At 40.3% G+C, this 13,877-nt stretch overlaps 1 protein-coding gene across 9 annotated transcripts in view; it reads right to left on the bottom strand.

The window, feature by feature from the left end:
* Positions 1-13,877, bottom strand: part of LOC143291172 (uncharacterized) — a 54,999-nt gene that overhangs the window by 24,046 nt on the left and 17,076 nt on the right. The window lies entirely within an intron of this gene.

Here is a 13,877-nt window from a genome sequence, read left to right as displayed (position 1 = left end):
CGCGCGCGCGCACACACAGACACACACACACACACACACGTTTCAAGTTTTAATTATCTTTTCACACCTATTGGAGTATGGAGGATTACTGCAAAATAATCTGTTCATGCCCAGAACAAACATTTCCAAACACACAACAGTGTCACATGAAAGTTGAGAAAACAACAATTGTCTTTTAACTCCAAAAGTGTAGCTAGGTAACATATGCAAGTCTAATAATCTTGATGATGGAGTCTCCCGTCGGTCCGACGGATGAGTAGGCAGGCAGGCTTATCTGTCGGTGTGTGTCCTCATGTGGGAGAAGAGGCCGATTCTGGATGCACAGCACTTCCCACAGGTGTTGCAAGGGAAAACGGCTCCAGAAGTTGAGCCCTGCTTCCTTCGCTCACGCTTCTCCTTAATGGCCAGCGTTCTCTTGTTTTCAAACGTCTGGAGCATCCTCCAGCGACAGCGGTCAAGGGCATCAGTTTCTCAGGAAGCGATGTCTATGTCACAGGCTTTGAGGTTTGTCTTCAAGGTGTTCTTAAAGCGCTTACAGGGTCTTCCAAGTTCACGGTGGCCTTCCTTCAGCTGGCCATACAAAAGCATCTTCGGGACCCTGCTGTCTGTCATGCGGACAACGTGTCCTGTACAGCGTAGCTGGTACTGGATCAGCAGGCTTTCGATGCTGGGCAGGCCGCTCCTCTCTAGGACCTGGAGGTTGGAGACCCTATCTCGCCACTTTATGCCGAGGATCTTTCGTAGGAATCTCTGGTGAAACTGCTTAAGTTGTTGAATGTGACGGCGATACGTCGTCCATGTTTCACAGCGGTACAACAAGGTGGTCAGCACAACAGCTCTGTAGGTTTTCATCTTGGTTCTGAGCCTGATGCCTTTGTTGTTCCACAGCCTGTTGTTGAGTCTGCCAAAGGCTGAGCTGGCCTTGGCGATGCGCAGCGTCACTTCTACATCAAGGGCTCCGTTGCTGCATAGGGTGCTGCCCAGGTAGCAAAACTTGTCGACTGACTTGATCTCTGTGTCATTGATCTTGATTGCAGGTGGGGGGAAGGCACTGGCGTTCTGTGAGCTAGCTGGTTGGTACATGGACTCAGTCTTGCTGAGGCTGATGGAGAGTTCAAAGCGCCGGCAGGAGGTTGAGAACCTGTCCATAATGAACTGCATGTACTCATGGGTGTGTGCAGCAAGCACGCAGTCATCAGCGAAGAGGAACTCTCATCAGTGCTTCAAACACCCTGGACCTGGCATGGAGTCGTCGCAAGTTGAAAAGTTTGCCATCTGTGCGAAACTGAATGTAGATGTCCCAGTCACAGTCTTGGAAGGCGTCAATCAGTATGGCAGAGAAGAGAATGGAGTGTGGGTGCCAAAACGCAGCCCTGCTTCACTCCATTTACCACAGGGAACTGATCCGACATGTCAGTATTTTCCTGTCCTCTTGCCTGCATGCCATCGTGGAAAGACTCAATCAGCTGGATTAGGCTCTCTGGGCAGCCGAACTTTAGGAGGATCTTCCACAGACCATGGCGGTTCACCATGTCAAAGGCCTTAGGTCTACAAAGACCATTTGGAGCTCCTTGTTCTGCTCACGGCACTTCTCTTGCATCTCAGCTCAGCTCAGCTGCCCCATGGCGGTTGCCGTTGGGGCGCTACAGATGACCTGTCAGCCAGTCCTCTCCATCCATCCCTGTCTTTCGCACATTTGACCGCCTCGCTCAGCTTCAATCCTGTCCATTCTGTGATGTTGTCTTCCCATCTCTTCTTCTGTCTTCCTCTCTTCCTTCCTCCTCTGACTGTTCCCTGGAGCACTGTCTTGGCAAGCCCCTCTCCTCTTGTTACGTGGCCGAACCATTTTAATTTGGGCCTCTTGATGGTGGTGAGAAGGTCTTCATAGGGACCAATGGCTTGCCTTATTCTGTTTTTGACTTCCTCATTGGTTATATGGTCTTTATAAGAGATGCCAAGCAGTCTTCTGAAGCATCTCATTTCTGAGGCCTGAATCCTCTTCTCCAATTCTGCTGTAAGGGTCCATGTTTCACAAGCATACAGGAGAACTGCATCTGGCGTACGGCAAACACCATTTCACATGTTCCCCTGCCTGAGCAGAAGCCGCACTGTGCTTCAGGGATGACTGTGTTGGAGACATGGTCAACCAGTCTGTTCAGTGTGATGCGGGCGACGATCTTGCCGGCGATGCAGAGGAGAGAGATTCCACGGTGGTTATCACAGGATGTTTTGTCTCCCTTCCATTTGTAAATGTGGACAATAGAAGCATCCTTGAAATCCTGGGGACCTCCCCTCTCTCCCAGATAGACTGGAACAGGGCGGTCAGCTTGTCTGTCAGCACCTCGCCTCCATACTTGTAGATGTCAGCCTGGATTCCATTGTCAGCTTCAGGGCCTTCTGGGTCTCGACCTTGGTGGGAGGGGCAGCTAGCGAGTCATTGACTGGTCATTGACTGGTAGCTGTGGGAGGGCTGCAATTGCCTCGTCAGATACAGACGAGTCCCTGTTGAGGAGGGTGTTGAAGTGCTCTGCCCAGCGGGCAAGGATGTCTTTCTTGTCTGTCAGGAGGGTGGTCTGGTCCGAGGCTCGGACAGGGGTTGATCCTGTGACTTTCGGCCCATACACAGCTCGGAGACCATCATGGAAGTTCTTCATGTCGTGAGCATCAGCAGCGGACTGAAGCTCTTCGGACTTTCTATCCCACCATCTCACGCAGCCTCTTCTGTACGAGTTGCTTGGTTTGTAAGAACTGGTTCTCCTTCCTCCGGCAGTCTTTATCGGAAATGTGATCCTGATGCCGTATATGCAGTGTGTTCAGGAGCTTGGAGATTCCAGAGTCGTTCTCGTCAAACCAGTCTTTGTGGCTCCTCTGTACAAAGCCGAGTGTGTCAGCTGCTGCTGTGTACACAGCATCTCTAAAGGTGCTCCATACCTCTTCTACATCAGTCGATGCAGGAATTTCTTGGAGAGTTACTTGGATTTGCTGCTGCAGCACGTCCTTGGTGATAGGGAGGCGGTGGATGTTCAGCTTCCTAGGGGGTTTCTGCCTGGCTGGTTGGAGCTTGCGTGCAAGTCTGATGTTCATCTTGCTGCGTACCAGGCGATGGTCCGACTAACAGACTGCTCCTCTCATGCAGCGTGTAATGGAAACATCATCTCTGTCCCTCTGCCGGACAATCACATAGTCCAGCATGTGCCATTGTTTGGAGCGGGGATGCATCCATGTGTTCTTGTACTTGTCCGCTTGTTGGAACAGGGTATTGGTTATGGTCAGTCCATGCTGCGCACAGAGCGAGAGCAAAAGCAGTCCGTTGGAGTTGCACTTGCCAGTGCTGTGCTGTCCTAGGACTTTTGGCCACGAGGAGAAGTCCACGCCGACGCGGGCATTGAAATCCCCGAGGATGATCAGCCTGTCCTTTCTGTCTACCGCTGAAATGGTGCGGCTGAGCTCCTCGTAGAAAGCTTCTTTGATGTCATCAGGGTTGGTCATCGTCGGGGCATAGCAGCTGATGACTAAAATGACTTTTTTTTTGCCTTCTTTGAGCATTTACAAAAATTAAAAACCGATTTTGGAGACAAATGTTTTTTAGGAAAATATCTATTTCGTAACTGATCGTAATTGGGACATTCCATTATAAAATGAAACTCATCCCCAATCACAGACATGTTACAAACCTTACAAAGCCGTAACTCTCGTGGTGTGCCTTTGTGTTTCCCTGCTTCTATTTCCAGCTTATGATTACTGCTTCGAAATCTGAAGAAGCTAATAACGTAATTATCAGGCATTTGACGTATATATTTTTCTCTGCCAAATCCACTTTTGAAATTTCGAAAAAAAGAAACATTTACTACTCGCCTCTAGAGCATGTCTCCATAGATTTTGAAAACTATCTCTCAAAGCAATGTTGACATTCTTGCAGAAAGATTCCCTCTTTAAGAAGAATTGAGCACATAGATTTTGAAAACTATCTCTCAAAGCAATGTTGACATTCTTGCAGAAAGATTCCCTCTTTAAGAAGAATTGAGCATCCCAAACACAGTCATACCCTGTTTCTCTTAAAATTTGTCTGATACAACTCATCCATTTTGAAGAATAAATACCATTTCGATATAAATCAAGTAATATCAAACATGTTTTCCCAGAATATTTTTCTGTTTGATATAACTAAGCTGGTCCAAAATCGAACTGATCTCATTTTCACTAACACACTAATTGGATAAATACCAGTTTCTCCATAAACAATTTGAGTCATAGTATTTCTGTTCAGTTTGAACAAGCGTTTCAAAAAATTCAATTCTAATTTTTCAAGTATATCTACATTTTCATAACCCCATATTTCTGCACCATACAACAAAATAGGAACAATCATAGACTGGTACATGTCCAGAACTATATGTAAAGGTAAATCTTGATTTCTGGCTGACTGAAGTAACGAAAACATAGCTTTTTGGGCCTGTTCATAAATCATAACACACACACACACACACGTAGTTAAGTCAGTTCATCTAGGTTACTGCCCAGCCGACCACACCACAGCGACCACGTCAAACTGATGCGGAAACTGTGTTTAATTTTTCTGCATGGGAAACATTCCATATAACAATATCACGATGATATAGTGCTACTAGGCACGCCAAACGAAAACCTTGATCTCTGTCAGCGTCATGATTTGGCACGGTTTGCAATGCACATTTTGAAGTAATTGATAAAAGGTATACTTAATATCTTTATAATAAATTTACAAGGACGGGGTGAGTTCTCGCTCAAGTGGGGCGCAGTCGTCTTTCCAAGCTCTGTCCAAAATTAATTAAGAGCGCGATTTCTGATTATCCGATTGTCATTACGACAGTGCAAAGGAGTAGACAAGTCCTCGACGATTCTAACGATATGTTTTTTAACATCATCTGAATTCCGGATCGGCGGGCAAAAGGCGCATAAAAAATGTTAACTCACTCAGTACGGCTAGTCCTCTCTTCTCCTCTACACAGACCCCTCGGATGTCCAGTGGGTGTCTGAATGACCCAACCTTTAGCTTCCGTCGTCAGAATTGTGGTATTCTTTGTCAACATTCACCTCTTCAGTATAAGAGCCTTCCGCTTGCAATATTTTGATGATGGTAATTGGGGTGAAACGCTGTTAACGTCGTCTCTTTCGCCGTTCGTATGGAGAGAGTTAACAACGGCGACATAATGGAGACTGACATGGGTACAGGTGCACCGATATCGTGTTGTGTTTGAACAGTGCTTCCCGAAATTGTGGACTCTGCTGAACTTTGGATTCTGTGTTGTGCAAAAAGAGTGTGAGGAGAAAGTGGACAGTGGAAGGAGATGAGTGAGCCGAGAAGTAAAAGAATATATTCTTCGTCAACAGAAGATAGTGACGTCAGTATTTGTGCTGAACAAACTACCTTCAAACAAGACAGAAAAACGTCAACACATAGTAGAGCTCGCCAGCAGTGAAAAATCTGCCAATATGGATATCCAAGCCGTTCTCAACAAGATAGAAAAGCGTCTAGAGTGTCTGGAAGATTTACCGACGAGAGAAGACTTTACAAAGATGAAAGAAGAAATAAAAACATTAACAAATAATTTCATGGAAAAAATCGTTGCTTTGGAAGGGAAGGTGTTTGACATGGAGGCTGAGAGAGAAAGACAAGACCGGGAGTTGAGAGACGTGAAAAAGAAAAATGAGACGATGCATAATATCATCAGACAGCAAGAGAACAGAATAAGGGAGGTGGAGAAAGAACAAAATGACCTGGAACAATACTCCCGGAGGTGTCACCTGGTGTTCCAAGTCCCAGAGAAAGAGAACGAGACAGCAGAGGACTGTGCAAAGATGAAGTGTTCTCTCTTTACTGACAACGTGGGGGTGAATGTCAAAATAGCTGACATAGAGGTGGCACACAGGACTGGCAGGCGTGGCGGGGACAAACCTAGACCGATACTGGTTCGGTTCTTCGACCGTAAGAAGAGAGACCAGGTGCTGATCAACCGGCGAAAGCTGAAAGGAAAGGGCACCAGCATCGGAGAGGACCTGACGGCAGCAAACTACAAACTGCTGAGGAGTGCCATGAACCACTCGGCTACCATGTCCGCTTGGACCTCTTCTGGGAAGATTGTGGCAAAACTAAAAAATGGTGTGATCGTGAAAATCAACATTCACACGGACTTAGATGATGCCTTCAAACGAGCCATGTCACCAGGTGATATCAGCATCGAAGAAGAAAACAGGTTGGTGTGATAGACAGATAACACTGATAATTCATGAACACTGGACTGATACCAAGGGTTTTTTTTAATTTTTTTTTTTAGTGTAATAAAATGTATTAATTAGTATTAATGTGTATTATCTATATAATCTTGTCAAATGAGAAATGAGACTGGACTGTTAAATTTGTGGTTACGTATAAATAAGGCAGAAGGATGACCACGAGGAGTGTTGAGTATGTTTTTTTTTTGGGGGGTGGGGTGGGGGCGGGGGTGGGGGGGGGGGTAGGAAAGTCTACTTAGTGCTGAGGGCGAGATAGTACGGGAAGAAGCTTGTGATTGGGTGTGGCAGAGAGCGATGTAGAAGACTTAGCCGAGGACTGGAACAGCAGTCAACTGTGAATTCTGAAAGGACGCATTTCTGGAGTGAATCTGAGTGTCAGTTTGAATAACAGATTCGAAGAGGTACGGGTCGAAACGTGCACTGTGTGAAACTGATACAAGTAAACTGAAATCTACAGACGGTGCGGCGTTCGATTTTATTCACCTTGGTCTATATTTTGTTATAGTGCTTGTGGTGTAAACTATTGGAAACGCTCTAGAATCGCTAATTTTGGTTTTGCTTTGCTCGTGGAGTAAACTATTGGAAATGTTCTAGAATCGCTAAATTTGGTTTTGCTTTCTAGTTGTTTGTTTTTTTTGTGTTTTTTTTCTTTTCTTTTGTTGTTTTTTTAAAATTTTTTATCTGTTCCCTCTCTTTGCGTATATGTGTGTGTGGTTTGAGTGAGTATGTATGGCGTGTGTGTGTGTATATGTGTGTGGGTGTGTGGATGTGGGTGTGTGTGTGTGTATTCATGTGGGTGTGAGTCGGCTTATGAGTGGGATTTTTAAATTTAAATTATTTATTTATCTTTATTTATTCATCTATTTATTTTATAGGCGCGCGTGCGCGCGAGTGTATGTGTGTGTGTGTGTGTGGCGATTAAGTTATTCTTAATTTCACAGGCTCAAATTTGACGCTAGAAAAGATACATACATGCATGCATTAATTGTTGCATGATGCTGGTTTCAGTCAGGTATCTTACATAACTAAATTATGCCTTCGTGTGTCTTGGCGATGTTGAATATTTGTTGTTAATACTGTGAGGCATCACTCTGTATCCCTATATACACTGTTGATCAGCTGGCTGCTGTCACTTTCGGGATTTCAAGTGTGTGAGTGTTTTGCTGTTGTAGTTTTTTTTTTTAAATTTTTTTTAAAACTCATTATTATTAAGAAGCATGTGTTTGGGTGTGACAGAGTGTAAAGGAAAAGACACCTGAAGACTGAATTCTGAATGAATGCAGTTTGACTCAATGTGAATAAGATAGTCGGAAGAGGTTCGTGTAATCTGTGAAATTGATATGTGCATCGTGTGTAATTGATACATGAATACAGAAGGTATTGCGTTTTTTGTTCTCTCTCTCTCTCTTGTTTTTTAAAAAAATTTTTATTTTCATTAAAAAAAAAAAAAAAAATTCGTGTCATGAAATCATTGTGCGCGTAGGGTGAACTATTGGAAATGTTCTAGAACCGGTAATTATGAGTTTGTTTGTTTGTTTTTGTTTTGTGTTTTTTTGGTGTGTATGTGCGTGCGAGTGTGAGTGTGTGTGCAAGTGTAAGTGTGTGTGGGTGGGAATGTGAGGTATGTGTGAATGTTTTCTTTTTCTTTTGTGAGTGCGCGCGTGTGCGCATGCGCGCGCGTGTTCACATGCGTGCGTGTGACTGTGAGGGTGAGTCGATGTGTGTGCATGTGGGTGAGTCAGCAAGTGCGTGCATCAGTGTGTGTGTGTGTGTGTGTGTGTGTGGCCACTTTGTCATTCTTGAATGTCACTGAGTCAAATTAGGTCACAGTAAAGATATATGTATATATGTATGTATGCATTCAGACGCGTTGGGTTGTGCTGCTGCCCGGGCATATGAATCGCGGACGTGGTGTGGCATGTGTGGATTTGTCCGAGCGCGTTGGCGCCTCCTTGAGAGAGTGAAACTGAAACTGGTTTCAATCAAATAGCCAAAACCACTGTACTAAATGAAGTCCTTTTTGTGCATGTCTTGATGATGTTGTTTAACACGTGTTGTTATTACTGTGATGCATCACTCCATATATATTGTTGGTAAACTGGCTGTTGTCACTTTAATATTTTTTATTAGTATATTTATTTTCTACATACACAGGAGTAACATCAGCGGTTGCGTGTGCATGATAAATATGCAATACTCCGCGGGTTTACAAAAGTGTTAATATAGAGCAAAATACCAATCTACAAACATAGAAATGTATACATTTTTTTATGCTAAAAGTACAGTTGTACCGATAACGAAAAATCTAAGGACATCAGGTTTGGATGGACGCGTACAGGGAGGACAGGTTGGTGTTATGAAATCAGCTCAGATGTTTTCATCTGGTCACGTAGTGCACGTTTTTGTGTGAGTGTTTTTTTTTTTTTTGGTTTTTTCTTTTGAGTGTGTGTGTGTGTGTGTGTGTGTGTGTGTGTGTGTGAGTTTGTTTTGTTTTGTTTTGTTTTGTTTTCCCGCACAAGCATGATTTTTTTCCCCTGCTGTTCTCTGCGGGGCGGGGAGGGTGAAGGGGAAGGGGAAGGGGAAGGGGGAAGGGGGCATAAAGGGGGGTGGGGGGGGGGGGGGGGAGGGAGGGGGTGCAGTACAATGCCGGCGCGGAAAGTTGGGGAGGGTTGTGGCCCTTGGTTGAAATCTATGCGAAGACCACATTTTCCTTTTTGGTTTGCTTTTCGGTGTTGTCTTTTTAGGTATATAATTGAAAAAAGAAATGGAAGCTGTATTGCTACTTTGTGTGTGTTGTTTTTAGTGTGTGTGTTGCTTTTTCTTCCTTTTGCAATATTTATGCCCCCAGAGAAAGTTACATGGGGTTACTTCAGTTCATGTGGTCTATGACTTCTACATGTTTACGTAAGTAACCGTGTATCGGTGAACTGATTTATACATGTATATGTTACTAATCCATAACAGTACTTGTGTTTTCATGTGCTAAATGCCCAGCGAAACCCATCCGCAGAAGAATGTTTTGTCACTTTCAATATATTTTCTTTTTCTTTTTTCAAGTTACGTACATTTCACACTTTATTTTTGATAATATTCATTTTTGTCAAACTTATGCTTTACGTCATGACAAACATAAACACGGTATGTCTGAAAAATGCACAATGAAAATAAGGAGCATTAGTTTTATACCAGACAAGCAAACTAGTAATGTGTAGCTTTACAATATCATCTCTCAACTGCCAAGGTCTAGGTAATTTCCAAAAAAGAAGAGATGTATTTCAACATTTAAGACAGAAAAACTGTTCAGTGTATTTCATACAGGATACCCACTTCACTAAGACATTAGAGCAACAGATTAGAACTGAATGGGGTTATGAATGTGTATTTTCCTCAAATAACAGCAGATCGAGAGGAGTGGCTATATTACTGAACAATAATTTTTATTTCAAAATTAAAAAGATAATAAGGGATAAAAAAGGAAACTACATTATACTGGTGTTAAATACAATGGGTAGACATATAGTGCTCGTAAATATTTATGGTCCAAACAAAGACGAACCTGATTTTTTCGAAGAAATTAAAGAAAAGATTGTAGCGCTAGATGTCTTGGATGTGATCATTGCAGGAGATTGGAACCTTGTATTAAATCCAAGTCTCGATTATTATAATTATAAACACATTAACAATGCCAAAGCTAGAGAAGTAGTATTTCAAATGATTTCCCATTTAGAACTGGTAGATGTTTGGAGAGAGCTAAATCCAGAAGTTCTCCGATATAGTTGGAGGAGAACAAACCCATTTCAGCAAAGTAGACTTGATTTCTTTTTAGTCTCAGATACACTGATTACTTATGTTAGCAATGTAGATATTGTTTATGGATATAGAAGTGACCATTCCTTGATATTGACTGAACTCACCTTTAAGACTGAGGAGAAAATTAAAACCTTGTGGAAATTTAACTCTTCATTACTCACAGATCATGCATACGTAAAACTTATAAATGAAACTATTGAAGAAATAAAAGGTCAATATGCAGTATTTCCATATGCAAGAGATAACCTGAACCAGATACCTAATGACAATATTCAGTTCATGATATCAGACCAACTGTTTTTAGATACGCTTCTTATGGAAATCAGAGCAAAGTCAATTACATATAGCATACATAGGACAAGGGAATCAAAACAGCATGAACAAAAATTAGAAAACGAAATACAAAATTTAGAGAGAAAGTCACCCTTAAACGAAGGTGATCTAATACTGTTGAATGAGAAAAAATTACATCTAGCTGAATTTAGGAAAACAAAAATGGAAGGAGTAATTTTAAGGTCTAAGGCAAGATGGGCATCTCAAGGGGAAAAAATAGATAAATATTTTTGTTCTTTGGAGAAAAGGCACTTTGTAAGCAAACAGATGTTGAAACTGGTGACAGAAGACGGTAGAGTTTTATCGGATAGAGAAGAAATGTTAGAAGAAACAAAGACGTTTTACGAGGAACTTTATAAAAATAGAAATTGTAGAATGATAGATATCGATCTTTACACAAAAGTACCAACATTGAATAAAGACGAATCTGACGAATTAGAGGGACTGATAAGTAAAGAAGAAGCTTCGCAAGCATTAAAAAACATGCAAAACGACAAAAGCCCAGGAACTGACGGAATGACTGTTAATTTTTTTAAGTTCTTTTGGAGACAGCTAGGAGATTTTGTAATTCGATCACTAAATGAGGGCTTTACTAAAGGGGAAATGTCTATCACACAAAAAGAAGGACTTGTAATATGTTTACCGAAGGGAGATAAACCTAGGGAATACTTAACAAACTGGCGACCAATTTCTCTCCTTAATGTCACTTATAAAATTGGGTCAACTTGTATTGCAAACCGGATGAAAACAGTATTACCAAAACTTATTCACGAGGACCAGACAGAGTTTATAGCAGGACGGTACATAGGAGACAATATACGAACATTGTACGACATGATAAACTACCTAGAAAAAAGAAATCTGCCTGGTCTTTTAGTTTCCATAGACTTTAAGAAAGCCTTTGACTCTGTCAATTGGAATTATATTCAAAATGTTCTGAAAGCGTTTGGTTTTGGAAAGGATATTAGTCAATGGATACATACCTTTTATAATAATATCAAAGCCTATGTGATAGTTAACGGAAAAAGGTCTCGAAGCTTCCCCATAGGCAGAGGGTGTAGACAAGGGGATCCACTATCACCATATTTATTTGTATTGTGTGCATAGATACTAGCGTGTAAAATTCGGGAAGATGAAGAAATTAAAGGGATACAGATTTCAGACATAGAATTCAAAATAAGCCAGTTTGCAGATGACACTTCATTCACGCTTGACGGAGATAGAAAATCTTATAATAAGTTATTTGATACATTAAATTCTTTTGAAGAAATTTCAGGTTTAAAATTAAATATTGAAAAAACAGTTAATGTATGGTTAGGTAGAAATAAGAATTCAAATGTAAAGTATTTAACAGAAAAACGTATGAATTGGAATCTTAAGAAATTTAAAATCCTTGGCATTTGGTTTATGAATGATCTATCACACTTGACAGAATTTAACGTAGAAGACAAACTAATGGAAGTTAGAAATTTATTCAAGATTTGGTCTAAACGATCGTGTACACCACTAGGAAGGGTAGCTATATTAAAATCCCTCATACTGTCTAGACTAGTGTACCTGTGGATGTTGTTACCAAACCCACCAGACAGTGAAATTAAAAAACTTCAGAATATGTGTTTTGAATTTGTATGGGACAAGAAGCCGGACAAAATAAAACGAATACACTCAGTTCACATTATTGAAAATGGGGGCATTGGATTACCAAACATACACGCATTTATACAAGCACTGAAACTGTCCTGGGTAAGGAAACTCTATGTAGGAAATTTCAAATGGAAAAGAATATTACAAACCACTTGCCCGGAAATAGCTAGGTTAAACTGTTATGGCTCGAAGAGGTTCTTAAAAGATAATTATAATAACTTTTGGAAAGACGTTATGAAAGCTTATGACAATTTCAACACACACACTGAACTAGATAACAGTAAAGAGTTATTAGCTGAACCCATCTTTTTCAATGCTAAATTTAGAATCGACAACAATCCTTTTGATTTTAAGAACTGGACTGCAAAAAATGCATTTTTCGTGCGTGATATTCTGGATGAAATCTGCCAGTTTTTAAGGCAGGAAGGCTTTTTTAAGAAGTGGGGAATAAGAACGAATTACCTTAATTACCTTAGTTGCATTCAATCAATCAAAGAATACATCAGAAAAAGAAATATAGTATTAGATAATCATCACAACCATGAAAATAGTAAGGCGTTAAAAACCATTTGTGGGGTAAAAAAGGGAACACGGATTTATTACGATATAATCTTGGAGAAAAACGAAATTTTTGATATGAAAGCTTTTATGAAATGAGAAAATAGGTTAGGTTCACAGATTGACTGGAAGAAAACATTGAAAAAGATAAACAGAATCAAAGAAATAAAGATGAAATGGTTTCAGCTTAGAATATGTCATGGAATTTTAGTATCAAATATTGTCCTAAAAAACATGGGTGTAGTTGACGATGATAAATGTAATTTCTGTTATACTGAAAAAGACACAGTGCAACATTATTTATGGTTTTGTCCAGTTACGCAAACCTTTTGGCAGGACTTTAATAAGCTATTGAGAGAGAAATGTGAAAACTGTGAAAGACTGTCATTGAACTTTGAACTGGCATTGTTTGGAACTGATGATAAAAATACAATGGATGATACTTTAGATTTAATGTTATTATGGGCAAAATTTTGTATACACAGGAGTAGAATCAATCAAATAAAACCAACTCTGCAAGCATTCCTGCTTGACCTCAAGTATAGATACAAGTTAGAAAAGCATATACACACAATGGAAATGAATTACTGTGATTTTGTTTAAAAATGGCTCCCATACTCTGTGTTGATAATAGAACATTGAGTAAAATGAAAACTGCCATCATAATACAGTATATGAATGATGCATGTTTGATAGAATTTTTTTTAACAATATCAGAAATGAATATACTGCAAAATTTGACATGTTTGTACATCAATTTTGATAAAAGAAGTAAGCTGCCGCAGGTAATGGATAACATAGTTAAATAATCCTTTAATAACACTTTATAAAAAAACAACAACAACAACAAACAAAAAAATACTGGTGCTCCTTGAAGCTATTTCAACATGTATACATGCCATGATGTGACATTTGGTATCTTGTTTATCTTGTTCTTTATTATTTGTTATTGTTCTTCATCTTATTATTACTATTATAAGTATTATCATATTGAAAAATAACCCTTGTATCTCAACAAATTAATGATTTTATTTATTTATTTTTTTTCGATGATCATTGATGGACCAAATGTTTTGCTATGTGAATGTTGAATCACATTGATTTCGTGAAAAGTCAAAATATAACCTTGTGTACAAGGGGGAAAAAAATTGCAACAGGTTTCTGGTATATACTGAGAACGATCGAATTCGACTGAACGCAGATTCACTAACAGTTCAAGTTATATCCACGTTTCATTACACACGTAACGTCACATTGTG

This window comes from Babylonia areolata, chromosome 16, assembly GCF_041734735.1.
Source record: "Babylonia areolata isolate BAREFJ2019XMU chromosome 16, ASM4173473v1, whole genome shotgun sequence".
NCBI lineage: Eukaryota > Metazoa > Mollusca > Gastropoda > Neogastropoda > Buccinidae > Babylonia > Babylonia areolata.
Note: the sequence above shows the minus strand (reverse complement) of the source record. Positions and strands in the feature narration are given on the sequence as shown.